Consider the following 27,841-nt stretch of genomic DNA (forward strand, 5'->3'; position numbering starts at 1 on the left):
ACTAGGTCATTTCGGCACTAACATATGGTTTAATTTTATTTACATAATTCGCTTGCGCGTAGGGGTCTTTAGCAGTGGGAGGAAACCGGAGGACCCGGAGAAAACCCACGAGGTTGAACAGGCGACCCTACTCCTTGTCACGTACAACCGGGGATTCGAAACCACGCCAGTCGACTCAATGACAGACTTTATAATACAGCGCGCGCACGCTAACCATTCAGCCATTCAACCCCCCTGTATACTACGAGGAACAGTTTGACCATAACTACTCTTAATCCAATTGCCAATAAATTTAATATTTGAGAGGGTGGGTTAAACGTCCACAAACAAGGTCATTTCGGGAGTAACATATGGTTCAATTTTATTTCAATAATTCGCTTGCGCGTAGGGGTCTTTAGTAGTGAGGGGAAACCGGAGGACCCGGGAAAAAACCCACGAGGATGGACAGGCGACCTTACTCCTTGTCACGTACAACCGGGCAATCGAAACCACGCCAGTTGACCAATGACAGACCTTATGATGCAACGCGCACTCACTAACCATTCGGCCATCCACCCACCCACCCCAACCAGCATGCTTAAAATGAAATAAAGTATGAAACTGGCCATCTATTTAGGTTGTCACATCAAAGCGTGGCTCATTTACATAAATGTATAAAAAGCATAAACAGAGTTCTTGTATGTAGGACATTCATAGGAAGAGATGACGAGTCATCTTCTTTCGTCAGAAGAGAAAAAGGGGGGGAGAGATCCACTCAACACAAACTAGGTCATTTCGGGATCAACATATGGTTCAATTTTATTTCGCTAATTCCCTTGCGGGTTGGGGTATTTAGCAGAGGGAGGAGACCGAAGGAACGGAGAAAACCCACGAGATTGGCCAGGCGAGCCTACGAAATGAAATGGGGTTTAATGATCTACTTTACCGACTGGGCTAATGAAGACGGGCATACACTGTACAGTGTGTTATGGGGGCAACGGGAGCATTGGCGTTACACCATAACAATCCCTTGGCAGTTGAAATTCGATATACATGTATTATAGTAAGCCGTAGTGCCGCTGTACTGGCACATTGTATGACGTATGTTTGTCTTCATTAGAATATTCTATTAATAAGACACTTTCCCTTTGTCAATATCTAGTCGTTCGGATAGGTTCAAAATCAGAGGTCCCGTGTACACATATATTGGTGTGCATTCAAAAAAACCCTCGGTAAAATTGACCTCATAGCACACACTAGTATGCCATTCTTTATTCGGGAGCCACGGTGTTTCATTGGCTCGCTAACCATTCTGCACACAGAGAGTTGAATTGGATAGCACACTCCCTTTCTCATTGGTGTGGTTTCGATTCCCCAGTTGTACGTGACAAGGAGTAGGGTTGCATGTCTAACCTCGTGGGTTTTCTCCGGGTCCACCGGTTTCCTTCCACTGCTAAAGACACCTACGCGCAAACGAATTATTGAAATAAATTTGAACCATGTGTTAGTCCCGAAATTTTCCTTAACCATAGACATACTGAACCCGGATACAAAATAAAATATATAAATGGAAGACAGAGACTGACACTGATTTGTGATGGATTGACATTCAACGTTTTTTAAGTAAACATTTTTCTACATAATATCCTTTACATTTCAGCATAACAAAACTAGACACGCCAACCCGGTCGTTAATATGCCACACCCACTCCCCATCGATTAACATGTGTGCGTATATACAGTGCGCACATACATATATATATAATATATTAGAAAGAGAGAGAGAGAGAGAGATGAGGTTTATATCAATAATTCGCTTGCGAATAGGGGTCTTTAGCAGTGGGAGGAAACCGGGTGACCCAGAGAAAACCCATGAGGTTGGACAAGCGCCCTCTCTCCTGTGGCACGTACAACCGGGGATTCGAAACCACGCCATTTGACTCAATGATACAACGCGCTAACTATTCGACCATCAAAGCCCCCTACTACACATAGAAATTTGTCCAAATGAAAGGAAATAGAAAAATATTTAATCCGAGTCGACTTCAGTTATACATAAGAAACCTATACAATTATACACATTTAAAAATGTCAGATACGGTCAATATGATTTCATGTCGTGACAGATTACCGAATGATTTCCCCATTGACTTTAAAAATGTTAACGATTGTTTGTGTAATGTATGTCAAGAGGTAGAAGACGAAATTCATTTGATAACAAATTGTAAAAGACATGACGAAAAAAGAAAAGAACTGTTCAGATTAATTCTAGTTCGTGAACCAAATTTTTATAAACTGAATGATTTACAACAATTTAAAATACTGATGATGAATAGAAATACAGAAATTTTAAAATGTTTAGGAGCTTTTGTATACAATTCGTTTATGTCTTTGTAAAGCTGTGTATCTTTGTATAATTATGTCCATGTATATATCCGTTGATTGTTTCATGTATTTTTTCTATTATGTTTATTTGTATATGCACATAGCCTTGTAAGGTTTTTATGCAATAAAGTTTCTTCTATACACTAACTGGAAATAGAGATAAATAAACTTGCAACTTTCCGCCCTAGATTTCAACCTAACCAACCTCTTAACTCTATCTTGTATACTTCCGCCTCAAAATCATGAAAATTAACCAAAACCTGGCAGAAAATGTATATTTAAACAGTCAACAAAGATCGCTACGAAGAAGGGGGAAAAGGGGCAGTGTGAGAAAGACTAAAAATAGATCTGACCCATATTTCGTATCAGCGTAGGAAAAATTGTTGACGCTGTGTCCATGTAAACCAGTCCAATTATCGCCACTGGTTTGAAACAGTTCCAGGGTAATACTCGATTGAACATTTCAGAATTTAATTCTCTCGTTTCCAAAAATGACGACAATCGAGTCAAAGGTGAGACTAACGAGATCATTTTGACCGAATTTTAACGGGTTGTTTATCATGAATTACAGTGTGAACACTGGTGAATTTCCCTTGTCAGCCTCCAGGTGATATCCTTGACATATATTATAAATGACCAATCAAAATTCTAGTCACAAACTAAGATTGCTCATCTATGAAATTAAAACAAAATAAATGAAAGCAATTGAACTATAAACAATCACGCACTGATAAGAACCTTGACTTGTGTTTTTTATTTTATTTTTTCCGGTTCAAATTTAGTGCTATTCAGCATCTGATGACGTCATCAGATTCCGTTAACTCCCATTGGTTGACTGGTCACGGATGTTTGACGGAATGAATTATTGAGTGCGAGGTACGGAATGTGTTTTTTTTCTTATAAATACGACAAATAACACCTGGCTCATTCAATTTTGAACGTTTCCATCACTTCACAGCAAAAAAGGTAAAACAATTTTTTTTTAAAGAATGTATTTATTATATGTAGTAAATGTTTTTTTTAATCTGTTGTCAGTATTTATACAGTTTCGATATTAATGTCTTTCATTCCTATAATATCTTCACGACAAAAATGATTTTAAAAAAAATCATATTTTGAATTTTATATTAGATATAGGGAAGTATTTTAAAAAACTATTTTTAATTATTTACTAGAAATAGTGACGTAAAAAATCATATTTTGAATTATATTTTAGAAATAAGAAGCATCTTAAAAGCCTATTTTTTTAATTATTTACTAGAAGTAGGGAAGTATTTTTAAAACCTATTTCAAATTATTTATTCGAAATAAAGATGTAATTTTTAAAAAACAAAAAAAACAAACCAAAAAACCTGTTTCGAAATAACCCATGCCAATCTGAGGCGTAAAAAATCATATTTTGAATTATATCTTAGAAATAGCGAAGTATTTTAAAAACGTAATTTGAATTATTTATTAGAAATAAAGACGTATAAAAGCAACTGTTTCGGAATAACCCATGCCAATTTGAAACAATTTTACTGACCAACCACAGCAGATTTATTGCAATTTCTCGAAACTAATGAGAAGAAGGTAAACAAATGCTCGGAATATCTGAAATTACAATATCATATAATATGGCGTATATTATAAGTTCGTATAATGTGACGTATATTATATGTTTGTATAATATGGCATATATTATAAGTTCGTATATTATGACGCATATTATAAGTTCGTATATTATGACGCATATTATAAGTTCGTATTCTATGACGTATATTATAAGATTGTATACTATGACGCATGTCATAATTTCGTATAATTTGACGTATATTATAAGTTTGTATACTATGATGTATGTTTCGTATAATAATATGGCGTATATAAGTTCGTATAATAATATGGCGTATATAAGTTCGTATAATAATATGGCGTATATAAGTTCGTATAATAATATGGCGTATATAAGTTCGTGTAATAATATGGCGTATATAAGTTCGCATAATAATATGGCGTATATAAGTTCGTATAATATGGCGTATATTATAAGTTCGTATAATATGGTGTATATTATAAAATCATATAATATGTATACTTTAACAGATCAGCTGAGTATGGCTGAACATCAAGTTCTGTGTCTTCTCCTTTTGACGGCTGTTATTTGTCAAACAAGCGATGCTTGGTTGATAAACAAAAAATGGCAAGAAAAAAAGTAAGTCAATTTGAATTCTACAAAAATACAAGTTGCTTAATGATGCATTATGTAAGAGCTGAATTTGTCTATTGTAGGTCTTATTTCCGGCTTCGTTATATTTAATCACTTCACAAGCACATAAGCAACTCTCTAGGTCATCGGTTGGCTGTGATATTGAATGAATTAGATCACCCGCGCCATATAATCGATAACGTTGACAATCGAGATTATTTATGATATTTATAGTCAAAATTTCACATATTCATATCTTTGCCCAGAATAAAGTAATTTGATTGAAATTGTCATTACATTCATTTTTGATTATCTGTTTTCAATCTATTATTAGAGTGGGGTTGGATGGAAGAATGGTTAGCGCGTGTGCGTTGTATCATAAGTTCTGTCATTGAGTCGACTGGCGTGGTTTCGATTCCCCGGTTTGTGCTTGACAAGAAGTCTCGAGGCTTTGAGAGAGATGCAGATGCGGCCGAGAGGTGGTCGGACTGGAATTCCTGCGGCCGGCCGAGAGTAGGAGAGACGGGAGCGAGTGCCCGTCTCGGCGTTCGAAAGAGATAGATGCGTGGCTTCGTGGCCGAACCGCGCTCGGCTGAGCTTTTCCGCCGCCTGGCCCGCGTCGTCTCGCCTGGCCGCGGGACTGAGCGAGCGAGTGCCCGTCTCGACCTTGGTGCGGCCGAAATTCCTCGCTGGGGACGGCCGATGGCCGATGCGCGGCTTAGCGGGGAAGAGACGGCCAAGAGACGGCAGGGCGGGAATTGCTCGGCCGAGGCGCGGCTTGGCGGCCAAACAGCGCTCTCGAGCTTTTCCCGCCGGACATTCGCCCGCCACTGGCGAGGAGACGCGCTGACGGATCCCGACCAAAGTTGGATTTTCTTGGGGTCCTCCGATTTCCTTCCACTGCTTAACACACCTATGCGCAAGCGAATTATTGAAATAAAAATGAACCATGTGTTAGTCCCGAAATGACATAGTTTGTCAAAATAACGTTAAACTCTCTCTCTCTCTCTCTCTCTCTCTCTCTCTCTCCCTCTCTCTCAATCTATTATTAGCAAGAACGCCCAGTTATTTACCCAAATCTCAAATAATTAATTTTTAAGATTCGAAAATCTGAAGCCAAATATTTGCGTCATATATTAATATGGTTTGATAAGTGCCTTGTATGGAGAAATCCCCTCCTTAGAATGATTGTTGTAAATTTGTATCACTAACAGTAATATAAATACATTTTTTTATTACTTCACTTTGTATCACAAACCGTTTTATAAATACATTTTTTGATTACTTCAATTTCAGTTGTTTTTGTCAGGTGGTTCTAAATTATGGTATCCAGAATGTTGTCCGCGATATGGGTTCCATTGTTAGATGTAAAGAATTGTTTGGTTGTAGTTGTAACCACATTAAAATGAGATCTTGCTATGCTAACTGTGAAGATGAAGTTAAACGATGGGCCCAGACCAGTTGTCCATCCCATCTGATTGGTCAACAAATCCGCGCCAAATATAAAGCCAGCACTTGTCATAATGGACTAACCCGTGCTGTTATTATTTGTTCTGGCAATACTGGTAGTGCTAGTACTGGTGGACGAGGTGGCAGTGGTGTTAGAGTCAGAGGTGGCGGAGAAGGTGGAAGTGGTAGAGTCAGAGTTGGAAGCGGCGGCATTGGTCGTAGAGTAATTGCTGGTGTTCAACAATGATGGTATTAAGACGGATCCTGTCCCCATTATAGAACAATGTCCGCTTCTACCGAGGGTGTTATCGTAGACAAGACAGACCAACGAGATGTAGACTACATCTACACATCTTTATTGACGTCAAAGTTCAAATCCCAAATTTCCTTAAATTGCGATGGAAACTATGACCATAAGGCACCATTTATATTACATTCAAATCATTTTTACGTGTGAAACAACATTATTGAACATCTGCTTTCCACCTATAAATGATATTGCATAAAAATCTACCTTTAAACAAATTATTTAATTGTGGGCCCTAGCTGTAAAGTACCTGTAACGTGTGCCTCTAAATGATCAATTCAGCAAAGCACGACTAAAAAGGTAAATTTAAACCTTTGCCATCAATTGTCTTGTTTTGCGGGAAAGTGTGTGTGATTTTTTTCCATTTTAATATTAAAAGATTCTAATGGATTGTCGAATTAATTTAGTTTTTGAGAAACAAGCGCTAGTGTGCCCGTTTATGTTTCAAAATGTTCCTAAATTCTGACTTTAAAAATAAAAAGGTTTGAACAATTTGAATGTGTAGTTGTTTTCGTGTATCAATTGATTAAAACAAGAAATTAAAACCCAGACTGTTTGATTTCGGGACTAAGAATAGTAATTGTCTCCCCTTAGTGCGTGATATCCCCTTACAGAACATTTTCCCATAATTGTGCCCATCCTCTCTTGCAATCTATCTAGAATTGACTGTGGGGAAGGGGTAAATATGGAGTTGCATATTAATTTGGGTCAATAGCGATGATAATGTACTATAACGGGGTGTGATGCGTTTGCGCAGAGCAACCATTGCATCGGAAGTGACAATATGACCCCATTTTTTCAACATATTTTAAAACCGTGTATCCCTGGCTCACTTTACGTTTATATTCATTCAAAAATATAGAGACGTTATTTGGAATCTAACAACATTGGACCACGACGATAACAAGATCAAGCATAATTTATGGTAAACCGTTGTCTCAGCTCATGTTTTCCAACGATATAGTTTTATTGTCTTCAAATAAGGCTGGGGAATTGTATGGCCGAATGGTTAGTGTGTGCGCGTTGCATCATAAGGTCTGTCATTGAGTCAACTGGCATGGTTTCGTTTCTCGGGTAGTACATGAAAAGGAGTAGTATTGCCTGTCCAACCTCGTGGGCTTTCTCCATGTCCTCCGGTGGTTTCTCCCCACTGCTAAAGAACCCTAGGCACAAACGAATTATTGAAAACAAATTGAACCATGTTAGTCCCGAAATAATCTAGTTTATGCCGATTGGACGTTAAACCCTCCTCTCTCTCACTCTCCCCTCCTCTCTCTCTCTCTCTCTCTCTCTCTCTCTAATAAAGATGATCTACGAAATCTATTAAATAATTTTGGCAACAAAATACTGAAACTGTCTGTATATCAATTTCATCATCATTTGGTTGAAAACGTTGAGAGAACCCTCAACGAAACGTCGCTTTAATTAAAATAGTAATTGTGCTCCATAGTATGTTTTTGTATTTATTACGTGTGTCAATTGCTAAATGCCACCCAAACAAGATTATTGCGTAGGTCAGAGATTCAGTACATTTCAGGTTTCATCTAAATCGGATCAAAATTGGCACTTCTAGAGGGTCGACAACCTTGATATACCATATACTTACACTATTTGCGTACGAGGGGAAGCCATTTTGTCCGCCATTTTTTATCCCATTTTCACGAAATCCGAACTCGGCAGTCATCAGGGTGTAAAGGTGATGTATGCAAACGTTTTTTTTAAATAGGATAATAATTTTGACCTCTAGAGAGACCACAAGCTTAAAATTCGATTTTTCTCCGTCGTCTTTAAGTCAATTTTGATTCTGTTTACTGGAGGGACAGCAGAGAAAGTCAGGCCCCAAGTTCTAAAAGCATTCTCAGACTTAAGTTAAGAATTTACTCAACTGTTGAACTTTGCGCATAGTTTATTATTGTTGTATTTGATGCATTAAAACAAAAAAGTTTTATAAAGCGCTATATTTTAGTTAAAATATGGCGAACAATTTTCTGTAAATTCTTAACTTAAAGCAGCTAAGTCTCTAACTCAATATCATCCAAAATCTTCGACATTGAAAACACGAATTATTTGTCGGTTTAAATCAACATTGATGTTGTGATCTTACCGGGAAAAGATGGCCTTCTGATATCAAATATTTAAGACAAAATAAACATTTTACAATTGGTACACGAATCGTGTACCATAATGCGTTTCAGCGCTATTTGTAATAAGGGACTCGAAAAACGAGGCTAGGGATATTCCACAAGTCATGTCAAACGGTGACGCTATATTTTTATCTGGAGAGCAAACCCAATAAATAATATCGGCGTAGACTGGAATAACCAGACGCTAGAGATTGAAATTCGATTGAGAATACGGGCGTATTTCGCCGAACCTAACTGATTAGAAATTACAGTAAAACAGAAACGATTGAATGTAAATCAATTTATATACATTCATATTACATTATTGTATGTGTTGCGACCCAATTGTGTCAATTTCTAGGTCCCAAATATTAGCGACTTAGCTCCTTTAAGTCTGAGAATGTTTTTGTGAACTTGGGGCCAGATGTTACATTGCAATCACAATCCAGCACCAATGGGAGGTATCGTATTCTAAAGTCCGCTTCCTTCTCTCAATATAAATTGTTACATAATTGGAGATTATTTAGAAAAATGTCAATCAACACCTTCTATACCACACTGATCAGCAGTGAATATTCGCTAGGCCGCTACAATCACTGATAAGGATGACATCGATGCGACTTAATGAGTCCCAAATACTAACTTTTTTCTTCCGTCAATATTCTAAAACATTTTTTTCATTTATTAGAAATATAAATAAAGACGTTTGAATTGTTTGTAGTTAAAAATAATTTCCTATTTAGTGTAATTGGGTATAAAAATAAGTAAAATTGACCATTTAGCCCGAGTCAGTAACGTCTTATGTAAACAATGCATGCGTTATTGAGCCAATGATTGACGTCGCGTGATGTGACGTCACGTGTCGAAACCGTCATCTGTAACAGAGATATTAAAAGATCTCTGTGAAAGAGATTGCTTCTATACCTGAAATGGTCCATCATATTATGACCCACAGACGGGCAACATTGGCACTGGCCTGGCGCGGCCAACGGTCACGTGGAAGCCATAAGTTACTACAACTGGTCTGAGTTATGATGCAATATAGCCAGCTGTATAATCTCTTCGGTCATCCTTTGTCAAGCCAAGCTAGGAGCATGGTTCCCTTAACACAAGCTAATTACGGAGTCTTTAACTAAAGAAGTTTTGTACTCGATATGTTTGAAGAACAATAAAAGTATTATATGACGTTAAACCAATGTTGTCATCATAAAAAAACGAATACTGTAACAAAATGTAGGAGTAGTACAACAAGCATTGTTTGGGTTTCTATTTCTAAATATACACGTGGCATATCTTCTGTTATACGTTCCGTAGGGGATCACAGTGGCTAAGTGAGTAAGACGCTGGTTCGACAGCCTGGAGGTCGGGTGTTAGATCCCTGCATTGGTCGAGAAAGTTCATCCAGATTTTCCGGCGTGGTTCTTCCTTGTCAGTGATGCAGGACGGTGGACCTGGCAAGGACAGCTTTCTAGTCGTTCGGATGAGACGAAAAACCGAGTTCCCGTGTAGACATTGGCGTGCACGTAAAATTTAAATTCGATATAAGTGTAGGCCGTAGTGCCGCTACCCGGGCAAAATTTCCCTCATAGCAAACTGTATGGCGTATGCCCGTCTTCAGTAGACAGTTCGGAGCAAAACAGTAGGACTTTAAACCCCATTTCATTTCATTTCATTTCATTTAAACGTCCCGTTATAAGATAGCACTCGTGTCATTCTATTAATAGTTTGTATACCTATAAAATTCACCTGTATTACGTTTTACAGCATTAGATATTTGTAGAGCTACAATCAACAACATTTGTTCACCTCTCCAACCTCGTGGCTTTTATCCGGGTTCTCCGGTTTCCTCCCACTGCTAAAGTCTCCTACACCCAAGCGAATTTTGAAATAAAATTGAACCATATATGTTAGTCCCGAAATGATCTAGTCTATGTCGATTGGACGTTAAATCCCATTTCTCTCCCTCTCTCCCAATCAACACCAACTGTCAATCATGTTTGTGCAGGTAATACTTGTTTTATTGTATTGAATAAATACGTTGTGTGACGTTCAAATAGCATGTGTGATACGCTAACACACATACACACACACACATTTCGTGAATAGATAGTAATACTGAAAACTATAACGCTGTGCATTTACCCAGTTTGCGCCAATGCAATGTCACACCCAATTTGCATAGGATGGATTACAAAGAGAGGGGCATGGAAAGACTTGGGGGGGGGGGGACTTGGGGAATGGGCACGGTGTATTTGTCCTTGAATGGATATTGAAAAATTGTTTTTGTTTTTACTAAAGACCCCATAATATAACAATCAAGGACGGTATAATGAAAATATTGCTGGTCGGTTTCCAAAACTCCAATTTTTATACAGCTACAGTTACTGACTATTTTGATATTCCTTCTAAAGCTTTAGGGTGCGGGGTGTGGGTTTGGGGTGCGCGGGTGGGGGGGGGGCGGATGGTTAGCACATTTTATTGAAAGCTGAATTCCGTTAACTGTCGCTTCTTCATACAGTAAGGATTGCATATTGAATATTATTGTTTAAAATTCTCTTATCACCATGGGTCGAAAAAATGAGAATGACCAACGAGCCGAAATGCGACGATTCTCGAATATACCATTATTTAATTACATCAAAGCCAAAGTGCACGAAAGTGAACGTAAGCGTTTCTGTGGTTATGTTGAGGAAAGAAAGAAAGACTGAAGAAAATAACCCGAGGATTTTTTTCTTCAGTCTTTCTTCCCCAGCATAACCGAAGTCGAGGACTATATCTTGCTTATAAGCCCTCTATGTTTACATGTACGCAAAATGATAATATCCAAGAATTCCCTTAGATCATATTTTCTTATGAAAACAAACTACCCTGGAAGAACAACATGTTACAGGTTTAAAGAAAAACTTTCAGTAGAATAACTCCAAATTATACCCAAAGATCAAAGAAATTGACCGTTACAGGTTTATAATGACTATGAAATTGACATCCCTATAGGGGCTCATCATTTGATAACGTTACGGTACCTGAAAATAATAATAGAACTATCGTACTTTGTAAAACAAAACAAAAAAATTTTTTTTTGGGGGGGGGGGGGGGTCCAAGTATATTCAGACCCCCCCCCACCTCCCATCAAAAAATTGAGGGGTCAGAAGCGCCCCCCCCCACCCACATGTGTGACGTCCATGCAAGTCTTCATAACAGTAGTACGTTAGATCCCGTTTAATATCATACAATTTGTACAAGGTTTGATTGGATAACACACTCCCTTTCAAAATACTGAACCCGGATACAAAATAAAATATATAAATGGAAGACAGACGACTGACACTGATTTGTGATGGATTGACATTCAACGGTTTTTGTTTTTTTGAAGTAAACATCTGTTCTACATAATATCCATTACAATTCAGCATAACAAACCTAGACACTCCCACTCGGTCGTTAATATGCCACACCCACTCCCATCGATCAACATATGTACGTATATACAGTACATATAGAAGTTTGTCCAAATGAAATGAAATGAAATGGGGTTTAACGTCCTACTGTTCTGCTCCTAAACTGGGCTAATGAAGACGGGCATACGCCATACAGTGTGCTATGAGGGAAATTGTGGCCGGACAACGAAACTACGCCCCTAGTCTTATATTGAATTCCAACTGTCAAGGAATCTCTTACGTGCACGCTAATGTGTACGCGAGACCTCGGTTTTTCGTCCCATCTGAACGACTAGACAGCTGTCCTTGTCAGGCCCTCCGTCCTACATCACTGATCGGGGGACGGGGGGAAACCACGCCGGAAAATCTGGATAAACTTTCTCGGCCAATGCAGAGATCGAACACCCGACCTACAGGCTAGCGAGCAAGCGTTTTACCGCTGTGACCTCCTTTGTCCAAATGAAAGGAGATAGAAAAATATTGACCTCGGTTATACATGCCGATGAGCTTATTCCAAAACTAACGACGAAAACTCAGATAAATAGTTAAAATTAAACATTTAATAAACGAGTGTCCAAAACTGGCTAACTGTCACAATAACGAGGTAACCAAACTAAAGTTACAGTAGAATATAGAACACATACAAGGTTAGGATTAAAATAATTATATAATGATATTTGATAAGATGTTAAATTGTACATAGGAAACAGATGTTTAAACATACATTATGAAAGAGCTAAATCTGTCTATTGCATGCCTTTCTTTAGGTCTGAAATGTTTTCTATATTATTAATTAGACATTAATTAACTTATCCAGACCACAATCAACTCTAGATGGCATCGCTAGCCTGTGATCGGTAGAGGATTATGAGCCGATTGACTGCATAACTTTCCTTCTCGATTTAACGATTAAATGGATAATCGAGACTATGCTGTTTTTTGTATTGACTTCAGTAATGATGAACGAGGCTAGGCGGAAATTTCATTCGCTTATTTCTGGGTTCATAGTGGATCAATTTGAATGAAATTTTCAGCAAATTGCCTTTACATTATCTAGTTTTTAACTATTATAATGAGAACTGCCAACTCGTTATCGAATCTCCCATAATGTATCTTTAAATACAGAAGATGATATGGACATAGCAAGAACGCGTGTTAACTATAATTACGTAATATATATCATTACATTAAGTATAAACCCAAACAGTTAAAAGTCTTGAAAGATTAGTGAGATATCAATTCGGACATTGGTCAATTACTACCTTAACTAAAATTATATCATAAAATATCTACAACGATACACTATAACATACATAATCCTATAAAATTACACAGTGTTAAATATGATTTCATATGGCCACAGATCACTAATGATTTCCCCATTGACTTTTATGTTAATTCTCGTCTCTTAGACTGGCTGTAACCTTTTCACAAATGGGGTTCATCATTGAAAACTTGAGATAAACAAACTGGAAGTAGAGACAAAGTAAACACGAATTTTAACGGGTTGTTTTACATGAAATCCATTATAAACACGGATGGATTTCCCTTGTCAACCCCCAGGTGTTATTCTTGACATATATAATAAATGACTTATTATGGAGAATACTGTTTACCTTTCACTTAAAAAAAAATATGCCGAAAAGACAAATCAAATCCCAGTCACCACTTAACATCAAACTAAGATTGTTCATCTATGAAATTAAAACAAAAAAATTGAAAGCAATTGAAATATATGCAATTTTACACTAATAGAAACGGTGCTTTGTTTTTGTTTTTTTATTTCGTAACAAAAATAATGTTTTCAAGTTTAACTTTTCCGGTTCACATTTAGTGCTATTTTCCATCTGATGACGTCATCAGAATCCGTTAACTGCCATTGGTTGACTGGTCACGGATCTTTGATGGAATGAATTAACTCGGTCAGAGGCGAGGTGCGGTATGTGTCGTCTATATTCTTATAAAAACGACAAATAACACCTGACTCATTCAACGTTTAACGTGTTCATCACTTCACAGCCAAAAAGGTAAAACAAATTTTGTTAAAGAATGTATTTATTATATGTAGGAAATGTTTTATAAAACTGTTGTCAGTATTTGTACAGTTTCGATATTAACGTCTTTCATTCGTATAATCTCCTCACGACAAAAACGATTTTATAAATCCTATTTTGAATTATATCTTAGAAATAGGGAAGTATTTTAAAAACCTATTTTTAATTATTTCCTAGAAATAGGGAAGTATTTCTAAAAACTATTTTTAATTATTTATCATAAATAGAGAAGTATTTTAATTAATGTTTTGAATTATTTACTAGAAATAGGAATGTAATTTTTAAAACCTGTTTTGAATTATTTATTAGATATAGAGAAGTATTTTTTAAAAAAAAGAAAAACCTGTTTCGGAATAACCAATGCAAACTTGGAACAATTTACTGACTAACCAATTGCGTATATTATAACTTCATATATTATGACGTATATTATACCTTCATATATCATGACGTATATTATAACTTCATATCATGACGTATATTATAAATTCATATATCATGACGTATATTATTATTTCATATCATGACGTATATTATTATTTCATATCATGACGTATATAATAACTTCATATTATTAACGGAACTTGATGTAATATGTATATTTTAACAGATAAGTCAAGAATGGCTAAAGATCAAGTTCTGTGTCTTCTCCTGTTGATGGCTGTTATTTATAAAACATCAAATGCCTGGTTTATAAACTCACATTGGCAAACAAAAAAGTAAGTAAATTTGACTTCTACGAAACAATACATGTAGCAACTAATTCTGTTCTGCTCATACTGGACTAATGAAGACGGGCATACGTCATACAGTGTGCTATAAAGGAAATTTTACCCGGGTAGCGGCACTATGATCTACTCCTATATCGAATTCCAACTGCCAAGGGGTATTTTACGTACACGCCAATGTATACACGGAACCCCGGTGTTTCGTCACATCCGAACGAATAGACAGCTGGCCTTTTCAAGCCCTCCGTGCTGCACCACTGACAGGGGAAACCACTCGCAAAATCCCGATGAACTCCCATCTTAGAGAGAGAGAGAGAAATGGGGTTTTCGGATCTAACATATGGTTTATTTTTTTTTTATTTCAATAATTCTCTTGTGCGTAGGGGTCTTTAGCAGTAGGAAGAAACCGGAGTACCCGGAGAAAACCCACGAGGTTGGACAGGCGATCCTGCTCCTTGTCACGTACAACCGGGGATTCGAAACAGCGCGCACGTGCTAACCATTCGGTCATCCCACCCTACCGCCTCCCCCAGGCTGATGTAAGATTGTGTCACTGCAGTTATATGAATACTAAATGCGTATATTCAAACCCTTTTTTTATTACTTCAATTTCAGTTGTTTTTGTCAGGTTCTTTTAAATAATGGGCCCAAAACAGTTGTCCACGATATGGGGTCCATTATCCGATGTAAAGAATTTTTCGGATGTGGTTGTGGCAACTATAAGATGAGATATTGCGCTGTTAACTGTGAAGATGAAGTTAAACGATGGGCCCAGACCAGTTGTCCATCCCATCTGATTGGTCAACAAATCCGCGCCAAATATAAAGCCAGCTCTTGTCATAATGGACTAACCGGTGCTTTTATTACCTGTTCCGGTAATACTGGCAGTGCTAGTACTGGAGGAGGAGGCGGTGGTGTGATAGCCAGCAGTGGCGGAGGAGGAGGCGGTGAAAGTGTTAGAGTCAGCGATGAGCGAGGAGGTGGAAGTGTTAAAGTCCCGGTTGATCACGATGCCGTTGGTCCTAGAGAACTTGCTGATGTTTACCAATGATAGGATCAAGGCGGATCCTGACCCCTTTATAGAACAACGTTCGTTCGTGGGGCTTAACGTGCGTTTCTACTGAGGGTGCTATCGCGACAAGATAGACCAAGACTACATCTATATTTCTATATGTCCAATGTTTCCACCGGTTGATTTCAGTCAAATGATTTTAATGTGTTTGAAACAACTATCAGCGATATGGCGTAAAAGATGTTTTTAATGTGGGAACTATACACCTGTTCAGTGTGTCTCTAAACGATTAATTCAACAAATCACAACACACGGGATAAAACAGAATAAGGGGAGATAATCCGTGCGGAAAAGTGCTATCTAATCAAAACACAGATCCTATTTCATTTTGTGTTTTATAGTTTAAAAATTTCGTTTTACTTGTCTTTACTACACTAGGATCTGGAAGAGTTGTTGTATTACCGGCGTTCTGGTTTAAGTAAGGGGTTAGCCAATGAACTGTCTCTTACGGTGAGTTCTTGGCGTGCGATGCACGGAACTGTGGGTAAACCACTAGAAACGTCAACGATGATTGATTAATCAATATCTGACGTCAAAGGGTCAAAAACCGCTCGTACGACCCCTGACACGATCTTCCAGTACCACCGGCCAGATCATCATGTAGTGTAGGCCATCAAAAGTATAAAATCAAATGAAACGAAATATAGACCTTTTTTTAAATCAGATTGGGAAAAGTGTTTTTCCATTAACATTAAAAGAGATTATCAGATTAATTAATTATTCTGAAAAACGAAATCCGAGTGTTTTACCATGTACACAATAAAAAGAAAAAGCTTAAAGAATGTGTTTGTTTATTTTGTCCAAAAACAAACCCTCTGATGTTATAAAAGAAAAAATATCCAATGTTCAAGTGTTCTGCACTATATATTCTTTATGTCTTACCTCGTGACTGTCGTCCGCCCATTGTCGATATTAATATATACGCTCCATCGCTTGGTGTTGACCGAGAAAGTTCATAGAAGTCTTCCGACGTAACGTATGGATGGGACGTATAGTTGTTTGGTTGGCGTAATAGATCACTTAGCAGTTGTAATTCAGTATAAGATTAGGCTGGCTGTTGGGCAAAATGTCACGCATAGCACACTGTGTGTCCGTCTTCATTAGGGCGCGGGGGGGGGGGCGAATGGTTAGCGCGCGCTGTATAATAAAATCGATCATTGATTCACCTGCGTGGTTTTGATTCCCCGGTTGTACGTAACAAGAAGTAGGATTTTCTCTGTGTCCTCCGGTTTCCAAACACTGCCACAGACCCCTACGCGCAAGCGGATCATTGAAATGACCTACTTTGTGTCAATTGGACGTTAAACCTCATTTCATAAGTTCTGTTCTGGGGACAAGATTGGATGTCTCGATGCCAAACTGGTACTGCTTAAATTCATGAGTGTCCCGCCCCCCCCCCCAACCCCCAACCGCCCCCCACTGCTAAAGGCCTCTGCGCGCAAGTGAACTATTGTATTAATTTATCATACAACCACTAAGAGACCAACATGTCACAATCGCCTGATAACAATATTGCAGGAGATTGACCCCATCTCCATGTTCTCCTTCCTCCGTTCCAAAAAATCTAAAGGCTATGACGTCATTTCCGTGCGTATTTTCACTAAATCACGTCCGTATACTTCCATTCGAAACCAGTATGTCAAAACAATTGCAGGGGATTTGGGGGGGGGGGATTCGTACAGGGATAAGGGGAAGTAATTACTAGTCGAATGTCAAATGTAGGATTAGGACCAGTAATTATTTCCCCTTATTTCATTACACCCACACACACCCAACATGTAGCAACTAACGTGCTCATAAGGCTATAGGCGGGATATTTCTAAAAAGAAAAGTCATAGAACGCTCATTATTGATAGGGTTCAAACGCGTATGACCTCAGTGCTGAATAATAAATTTAAACCAATTCCTTTATAAACTAGCCCCTATCACAAGGTTTTCGACAAAGTGGGGTAACTACAGAACGGAATGTTGAGGAATACTGCGTGAATTAGTCACAATATTACACAAGGGTTGAACGAGGTTTGTGGCAGGGACAATATCTGCTTATTTGTTTGGAGTTTGTTTGGATTTTTTACAGAATTTAGATTACATTTCAACTAACACTAAAGTGCAAAACGTTATTATCTAGTCCATGTCTGTGTTTATTTCCGCTTTTGCCAGAATATCTATAGAAAATCATGAATCAAGATGGCGGCCAATCCATCCTGGGTATAATTTCTACCTGCTGGCTCAAGTCGAAGTTTTTCTGGTTTAATGTGATTCTGTAATATAAATATTTGAACAACTAATCTAATAAAACACTAATTTTACGTTTCTTTTAATTGAATACCACGAATTTATTCTGAATTGACTATGGATTAAAACATTTTGTCTGGAGCCACTCTGCTTTGTGCAACATTTTTCGGACATCGATTATTATTTGTGAATGCAGCTGCAACGGTGTGATTGGATGGTTGGAATTCAGGTCGGCATAGAGTGGGATTTCGGTTACAAAATCATCGGACAACTTTGGAGTTGCTTGCTTAACTCCCGGGCTAGAATAGCAGAAAAACGCATTCGCGACGGTTCATTTTCAAAAATTTCTCCAGGAAGTAGAATAAAAGATTAGAATTAACATTGAAGTCCAGGGGAAATTAAAGGTGGCAAGCTTGCTAATGTAGTGCGAGTTATAAATAGAGAATTTTTCCCTTAAATGTTTTCTCCCCTCTTCTTGTATTTTTTGGTTGACTTTTTGGTCTAGAATTCGAGAAAAATGATCAAATTTGCGATTTCATAGCAGTTTTGGGTAATACTGGTGATATTACAGTGGCGGAATCGGGTAAAGTGTCTTTCTGCAGAGCACTCATTGTGTCGGAAGTGAGATTTTCACCCCAGTCAACATCAAATCCCCGCAGCCAAAAATCTAAACGGTCAACCCCCTACAAAATTATGATGAGTAGATTGCCAAATGTGGTTCCCATTGTGCCTAGAAAGATTGGAACCAACTGGATGTTGAGCAAAAAGCTACAGCCTGTGATGTTACAGCCATTTAACATTGAAGTCAATGACAAATAATTGCTAGTCTGGGACCTAATGTTAGAGAATCGGTTAGCTCCTCCTGAGTTTGGCTTACGAATACATTCGGCAAACCCTTTATTTGACCGCGACTGTATGGCGGTAAGTGATGTGTAGCTACACTCATACACTTTTGATGGCGGAATTCGTCATACAGCCGTGGTTAGATGTAGGGTACTGAGTCGGCCGAGGTGTGCCGAATGGAACACAATAGACATCAGACATTACACTGATACAAATCATTATGGTTTTTTTATAATGAGGCTTTCCACGTTATGGGTGTCTGTGCCGAAAACTACCAAGCAGCAGGGACGTAGTGACCCATGATTTTGCTTGAGGAACAAGAACCCGTCCGGGCCCCAAGAAACAATATTTATATGTGTGCGGGGGAAGGGGGTCCCTCCCAGGGGTGCCACCGAGTAATATTGGGCTATGCATAACATGCTAGAGTCGATTTGTAGCATATCTGACCCACGATATGTTTAACACGGGTTGAGCATATGAGTATGACTATAATCTTGAAAACCAGTTTAAAATGCGTGATTTTTTGCTATTTGCCAGGTGGGGGGGGGGGGGCGCTAAAACTCTCAAAACAATGACACACAGTTCGTCATTGCGTCCCTCTCACTTAGCCCATGCCCAGGAGATGGTTTCATCGATTAAAAACTAGACACCCACTTTATTGATGTAAACATTTACAGAATATTCGTTTTAAAACAAATGAAATGAAATGAAATGGGGTTTAACGTCCTACTCTTCTGCACCTAACCTGGGCTAATTGAAGACGGGCATACGCCATACAGTGTGCTATGAGGGAAAATTTGCCCGGGCAGCGGCGCTACGGCCTACTCTTATATCGAATTCCAACTGCCAAGGGATCTTTTACGTGCACGCCAATGTGTACACGGGACCTCGGTTTTTCGTCCCATCCGAACGACTAGGCAGCTGTCCTTGTCAGGCCCTCCGTTCTGCATCATTGACAAGGGGAAACCACGCCGGAAAATCGAGATGAACTTTCTCGGCCAATGCAGGGATCGAACACCCGACCTCCAGGCTAGCGAGCCAGCGCCTTACCCACTTAGCCACGTGATCCCCTCGTTTTAAAACAATTAGAAGATAGTCTATACATTGTTATATTTTTATTCAACGCCACAGGCATTTACAAGAGCAATCTGATTAAATTATAGATCTATATTTCGTTTCGTTTTTTTAATACTTTCGATGGCCAACACTACATGAAGATTTGACCAGTTGTCTTGGGAGGTTGCGACTTTTGACCCTCTGACGTCAGATATTTTATTAACCAAAAGCTCGCCGTAACAGACCGTTTCATCCAGAACACGTCAATGATAACAACTCTTCCAGATCTTTGTGCAGTAAAGACAAGTAAACGAAATTTTGAACTATAAAAAACGAAACGAAATAGGATCTGTGTTTTAATCAGATTGTTACAAGAGTCATCCAACACATTCTTATATTAGACATTACTATATCACTTGAAAATAAGTTTGGATGAAAGTTTTAATAAAATTCGTTGTAAATAGATACCCATTTTGAAAATGTGAACTGATACAAGAAACAAGATATGAGCCAATATGACACCAGTCTATCTAACGTCTCGTTCCGCAATAAAGATATCGCAGTAGTGGTGTTAAAAAGAGAAGCGCATCACGTGACAAGGTGTGAAATACATTAAAGTATAATTTTCAATTATAATTTTCATTAACAGAACATTATGCAGAGGGATGTTGGTTGGGGAGGTAGGATACCCTGTCCTCGAAAAAAAACCCCAACCTTAACTGGAAATGGATAACGCTCGAGTCCTAACCCTAACCAGGGTATAGGGGTATGTAGGTGTGTGCCCTATCTTCTAAAAATGTGTCCACTCGACACAAACTAGGTCATTTCGGGACCAACATATGGGTTAATATTATTTTAATAATTCGCTTGCGCGTAGGGGTCTTTAGCAGTGAGAGGAAACCGGAGGACCCGGAGAAAACCCACGAGGTTGGACAGGCGACCCTACTCCTTGTCACGTACAACCGGGGAACCGAAACCACGCCAGTTGACTCAATGACAGACTTTAAGATACAGCGCGCAGGTGCTAACCATTCAGTCATCCAACCCCGGATATTGAACCACCAGAGCTCACTGGTTAAAGCGCGAAACCTGATCAGTCAGTATCGTAGGACACATTATGTTTCTTCATTATGCGTCTGTTTATTACCCAGAGTTTTGGATTTCTAATTTATTACAGCGGTCACAATCACTCAGATTTCAAATAAACACGTATCTGGGGTATCAATCTGATTAAAACACAGATCTATATTTCGTTTCAAATAAAGTCAGATCTGGAGTTAGCATATTATTAATTCGATGGCCTCTACTACATGAAGTTCTGATCGGTTGTAGTGCAAGGTCTGTCAAGAATCATACCACCGACTTTTGACGCTATGACGTTAGACATTGATTAATCAATCAACGCTGACGTTTCTAGTGGTTTAACCACAATTCCGTGCACAGCACGCCAAGAACTCGCCGCAACAGACCGTTTCATTGGTTTATCCCTCACATCAACCAGAACGCGGCTTATATAACAACTCTTCCAGATCCTAGTATATTAAAGACAAGAAAGACAAGTAAAACGAAATTTTGAACTATTAAAAAAACCAAAACGAAATATGATATGTGTTTGAATCAGATTGGATAGAGTGGTATATTGTGTTTTATACAGTACACCATCTGAGTCATGGACCTAGCCGTTTAATTCGTTTGTGTTATCCGCCGAACATTGTCTAAAGTTAGGTGTTTAACGTAGCAAATGTGTCCAGCATAAATGGACGCGATAGCAACTATAATCATAACAATACCAGCAGCGAGCATGAAATAATAGTTAAAATCAAATTGATCGCCACTATATCCCCCACCTTTTAATATGTTAGTCATATTGGTTTTATTGGTATGATCTGGGTTATCTGTCGAAACAAACCGATCCCCTCCTGTAGTTAATTCATGCATATTTTGCGTGGTATCTGTCGAAACCAGTGCTTCTTCTGTTGTTGGTGGTGTATTAGTAGATGTATATTCTGAAATATTACAGGGATATTTATATTTTAGCGACCGACAACAATGAATAAAACGTAATGTTCTGATTTTAATATACAATTTAAACTGATAATAATATTTAGACCATATTGTATAATTTAAGTTTTTAAAATCATTTTTCACCATCGTGTAATATATTGTTTTATAGGTTTTATATTGTATAATTTTAGTTTTTTTAAAATCATTTTTCACCATCCTAGGTCGTGTAATATATTGTTTTATAGGTTTTCTAAAATTCTGGATTGACAAATTGAAAACAACAGCTCCCCTAGGTTTGAATATTCATACGGCTAGCGTAATAGCCCCTTTTGTAGTTCCATTTAGCGCAACAGCAGCAAGTGCATCCAAAGTCATCAGAAAACACTATACTGATCTCCAAGAAAATCACCCGAAAATATTCACACAGAAACTTATAATTGCATATTCTAAAAATAAAAATCTGAACGACATCCTAGAGCACAGTAAATTAGATTAAATAAGACCAGTCTCCACCCTAACCCAAAACAAACCATATATCAAATCCTATTCCTAACCGTTAGTAAATAAAATCAACTAGTTACAAGAATCCCTAGCCCTAACCCAGTGATGTGGAACAAACACGATTTTTTTTAGAAAATCCAATTCGTAGTAGGAAACACACTAATGTGGCTCTCCCCCCGAGAGCCTCAAATTTATTCTTTTTTCTTCAGAAACAAAAATACCAGAATACCAGAAGCACCACCCAAAGAAGACTATCAGCGCCACCAAAAAAACAGAGAAATCGCCTTTGTATATAAATCTAATGTATTGCATGTATTTTTAATAAAACTAAGAAATATCACGAACTAATTTTTCATCATTCTAGGTCAGTGCTTATGTGGAGATTTAACCTCTCCCCCAAATTCTTAAACCTAACCTACAATCTCAAACAACAATCACCTGTGCTATATAACCTTGTTTACACCTCAACGACCTTGACAAAAATTGAACTGGCCATAACAAATAGATTTAGCCATATGTGAATTGTTCCGTCGAATTGCGGACGACATGTACCCTACATTCATGTTAGCCCAGTTAGATATCCCTGCCGATGGTCAAAAATAATTTTCTGTTTATTTCAGTTGCATATTCTAGCCCTTACAGCGATAATTTCATATTTTTAAGTTATATTTTTAAAATGTATTAAAATAAAGCCTTAAAATAAATGGTATCTTTAAACAGTTCTAACCTGTTAAAGAATAATCCTATAATTCACTATTGCCAGTTGAGAAATTGGCAAAAATATCATTTTCAACTTCAAATTCAAACGTTTAAAGATAGCTATTCCATGGGGAAATAGAAAAACAAGGGAGGTAATTGTGTTATTATTTTCGGGTTGAATGATTTTTAAGTGTGAGAATGATACCTATGATCGTATAATAGTGAGTTGACAAATAACCTATTGAGCAAAAGACAGAAATAATTAGGTTTTGACTTTCTTAGAAAATATGAAATTCTCACTTTAAGTAATCAGAACGAAGTCTCATATAGGTCAATGCAGTGTGTCGTCAAATCTGTATTGTGATACTGGGCATGTGTTATCAGAACTAAGATTCTGGCCATTACAATGTGTTATATCTTTATTATGATGCATGAAATGAAATGGGTTTAAACGTCCTGCAGCTCTGCTTCTACCGGGCTAATGAAGACGGGCATACGCCATACAGTGTGATATGAGGACATTTTACCCGGACAGCGCCACTATTGCGTACTCTTATATCGAATTTCAACTGCAAAGGGAGTATACAGTTTTTCGTCCCATCTGAATGCCTAGACAAGGGGAATCCTCTGCCAATGCAGGGATCGAACACGCGACCTCCAGGCAAGTGAGCCAGCGTCTTACCCACTTAGTCACCTTGTCCCTAGCTTTTGTAAATGACTGTGGGGTTGAATAAAAATATAACAATGTATAGCCACCGTGTCCCCGTATTATAAAACAAGGTATGCGTTACCAGAGCCAGAGACATTTTACAGATAGACACACGTTGTACAGGACAAATGACTCCGGTTGTGTCGAGTGGTCGTTAAACCCATCGCGCTCTCTCTCTCCTTCTCTCTCTTGTCCGGCTGCTTAAATGTATATCATTCCAGCAATAAATGTTTCATCTGTTTAGTACATAAATTTGTCACTAATCCGTTACGCTAATTACACTTTGTAAAGATTTCACTTTGTATAAATAACAAGTTTGTATCTGCGATATCACGCCCGTGGAAGCGGACGTTAAATAAAGCTATTTCACACACACACACACACACACACACAATACCACGACAAAAGATCACACCTACCAATGCCATTGTCTATGACCTGAAAATAAGTAGCCCCTTCTGTTAGTTGTACAGTTTGAAGAGCTCTGGAAGCTTCTGTTTCAAAATCATATACCAAAATCCTTAAAAGAGATCAATAAGACTTATTTGAAATATTTTAGAATACAATGAGAAATAGATCGATAAATTATCAACAAGAAATACGATGAGACGTAGCCCTGGAAATATTTGGCAAGATTTGATATAATAAGACTGAACCTAGTTACATAATAAGACTGAACCTAGTTACATTATGTTAAGTCAGCTATCAAAATATTAAATTACAATAAACATGTATTGCACGAAAAAATCACGTGTTGAGCTTGTGCATTCTCTAGAGGTTACAATTTTTATCCGATTTTAATAACCGTTTAATTATATCACCATTTCACCATAATGAAGGTTGATTTCGAATTTCGGGAAAATCAAACAAAACTGCCCAACAAAATGGCCGCTCTTTGTACGCAAATTGTGTAAAAGTATGTAATACGAAGGCTGTGGACCCTTTATATCCCAAAGATTTGCGCATTTCAGACCATAACTGTCTGGATTATGGCCCCTGATTGGTGTAGGAGTTTATTAGGTTAATGACTGGACTGGGGTCGATGATGAGCAGTTCCATCTTAGACCAAGCAGAGATAAACAAGTGATGAAACTTGATGTATAGGTTCAGTACATCAATACCTTGACTAAGTTCGATAATAAGCATTTTCTGTTCCGTGTAAAGAGAGAAATGAGCAATTTGTAGCCCGATAACATTGATTCTATTTACGTGAGAGGAGTGAAACTTGATGTTTGTGTTCATTACACCAATACCTTTAATGCTGGACATTTTCTGCTTAGACTAAGTAGAGAACTTTGATTCTAATTCGATTGCAGGGATGAAACTGAAGATTATGGTTTCCCTACATTAACATGCATTATGCAAGAGGTAAATCTACGTATTGCAGGTCTTCTGTTAGGCCTGACATGTTATATAAACTATTAATTAGACATTTATTAACTGTCGATGCCATCTTATGTGTCCGATAGTCTTTGAATTTGAATCCAATCTGCTTTTCAACAGAGAGAGTGGCATAGTTTCACAACCAGTAAGGATGCGCCTTATGATTGCTCGAGGGTTTATAGAAAGACAATATAACTGTTAACTGGAAGACTTTAACTGTGTAATACGGAACACTATTACTGGTATTGAGAGCAAAATACTTATAACTGCAAAACGGAACACAGTACACTATAACAAATGATAATATTGTGTACCAAAGAAATGGTGCACATTTAGAAATGAAATGAAATGGGGTTGAACGTCCTACTGTTCTGCTCCGAACAGGGCTAATGAAGATGGGCATACGCCATACAGCGTGTTATGAGGGAAATTTAACCCGGACAGCGGAACTACGGCCTACTCCTATATCGAATTCCAACTGTCAAGGGATCTTTTACGTGCACGTCAATGTGTACACGGGACCTTAGTTTTTCGTCCCATCCGAACGGCTAGACGTTTAGAGCTACTTACTTGTCCTTACTACAATAGAATAAACTTTGACCGTTAATATGCATTTCGTTAACAGTTCCAAAGGTGTGTCCAATTTCTCCCACAATTGAGCCATTTAGATGGAACATCACCATTTTATCGGCGGATTGCGGAGTTTCATACATGTTGCATACAATGGCCTGCTGACCTACAAAAATGAATTCAATAAGAATCCAATCTGATTTAAACACAGATCCTATTTCGTTTCTTTTTTTATATTTCAGAATTTCGTTTTACTTGTCTTTACTACACTAGGATCTGGAAGAGTTGTTATCATTGACGTGTTCTGGATGATGTGAGGGATTGGCCAATGAAACGGTCTGTTACATCGAGCTTTTGGTGTGACCTGCACGGAACTGTGGGTATATCCACTAGAAACATCAATGCTGAGTGGTTAATCAAATATCTGACGTCATAGGGTCAAAAGCCGCTCGTATGACCTCTGACGTGATCCCCCAAAAACAACTGACCAGATCTTCATGTAGTGTAGGCCATCGAAAGTATAAAAATGAAATGAAATATAGATCTGTAATTTAAATCAGTTTGTTAGAAATGAAAACAAATTTTACTATCGATAGTTTATTGACGTTGGTTCTATTTGCCCGCCTTGTTTCGGTATTTTGAATAATGATATTATCATTTGTTCTTTTGGTGAGACTGTTTACATATTTTGTTCTTTTGGTAAGACTGTGTACATTATTTGTTCTTTTTGTGAGACTGTTTACATATTTTGGTGAGAATATTTACATATTTTGGTGAGACTGTTTACATATTTGGTGAGACTGTTTACATATTTTGGTGAGAATATTTACATATTTTGGTGAGACTGTTTACATATTTTGGTGAGACTTTATATATTTTGGTGAGACTGTTTACATATTTGGTGAGACTGTTTACATATTTTCGTGAAACTGTTTAGATATTTTGAGAAGCAGTATAAAATTAACTTACCATAAAAAGTAATATCATTTGTTCTTTGGGTGAGACCGTTCACATATTCTGAGAAGCAGTATAAAATTAACTTACCATAAAAAGCAAACGAGTAAATATATAAAGTAGGTAAATATATCACAATAACACAGTCCCGGCCATCTAAAGTACATTTTTGCAGACGTTCTTGGCTAATTATAAATAACCTACAAATAAAACATACATAACTAAGAACATCTAATGTGAAATTCTAATAGGGTCTGTTATTGAGTCAAGTGGTGTGGTTTCGAGCCCCCGCTTGTACGTGACAAGGAGTAGCTTCGCATGGCCAACCTGATGGGTTTCTACGGGTCCTCCGGTTTCCTCCCGCCACAGAACCCAACGCGAAGGCGAATTATATAAATATCATTGAACCAAATGTATATGTTAGTCCTGAAACGACCTAGTTTCTCTGGAGTGGACCATTAACACAGCCTCCGCCTTCCCTCTGCGCCCAATGGTTCAAATCAATCGCCTCCCTACTCAAGTGGATAATAATTTATGATGTAAACCAGTATTTACCAGTTGGTGTTGTTCGCATCTGTATATAGTTTCAGATCACTGATATAATTCTCAAATGTCTTGACTGTCTCAGTTTTTGGTGTTTTGGTATCGGCTTTTGCTTTCTTTACGTGTTTTCCGAAAGCATAATACAGGTAGTCATGAACAATAAATCCTAAATTAACCCAATCGTATTCATAATCATGATCTGAAATATAATATTACAAGCAGGATACCCGGCTTCGCTCGGGGGTCATAACTCCGAAACCGGAAGTGGTAGACTAACGCCACCTGGTCTATGTTACTCCCCGGTCCGAGCTACCCCTATACCCCAAATTTCAGACTCGGGGCAGACCTAGTGTAGCCGCCAACCCCGAACAGACCGGCTTCGCTCGGGGGTCATAACTCCGGAAGTGGTAGACTAATGCCACCTGGCCTATGTTACTCCCCGGTCCGAGCTACCCCTATACCCCAAATTTCAGATTCAGGGCAGACCTAGTGTAGCCGTCAACCCCGAACAGACAGACTTCGCTCGGGGGTCATAACTCCGAAACAGGAAGTGGTAGACTAACGCCACCTGGCCTATGTTACTCCCCGGTCCGAGCTACCCCTATACCCCAAATTTCAGACT

General features: G+C 38.1%; 1 protein-coding gene and 2 long non-coding RNA genes across 3 annotated transcripts in view; 2 read left to right on the forward strand and 1 right to left on the reverse strand.

The window, feature by feature from the left end:
- LOC126818535 (prostaglandin E2 receptor EP4 subtype) overlaps positions 1-27,841 on the reverse strand; it is a 211,376-nt gene that overhangs the window by 97,515 nt on the left and 86,020 nt on the right. The window lies entirely within an intron of this gene.
- Positions 3,248-6,800, forward strand: LOC126818554 (uncharacterized). The gene is made up of 3 exons (XR_007679278.2): positions 3,248-3,330; positions 4,450-4,558; positions 5,849-6,800. It is a non-coding gene; the product is annotated as an uncharacterized LOC126818554 (long non-coding RNA).
- Positions 13,764-16,498, forward strand: LOC126818549 (uncharacterized). Its single transcript, XR_007679272.2, has 3 exons — positions 13,764-13,895; positions 14,533-14,641; positions 15,266-16,498. It is a non-coding gene; the product is annotated as an uncharacterized LOC126818549 (long non-coding RNA).

This window comes from Patella vulgata, chromosome 4 (assembly GCF_932274485.2).
Source record: "Patella vulgata chromosome 4, xgPatVulg1.2, whole genome shotgun sequence".
In the NCBI taxonomy this organism is placed as follows: domain Eukaryota; kingdom Metazoa; phylum Mollusca; class Gastropoda; family Patellidae; genus Patella; species Patella vulgata.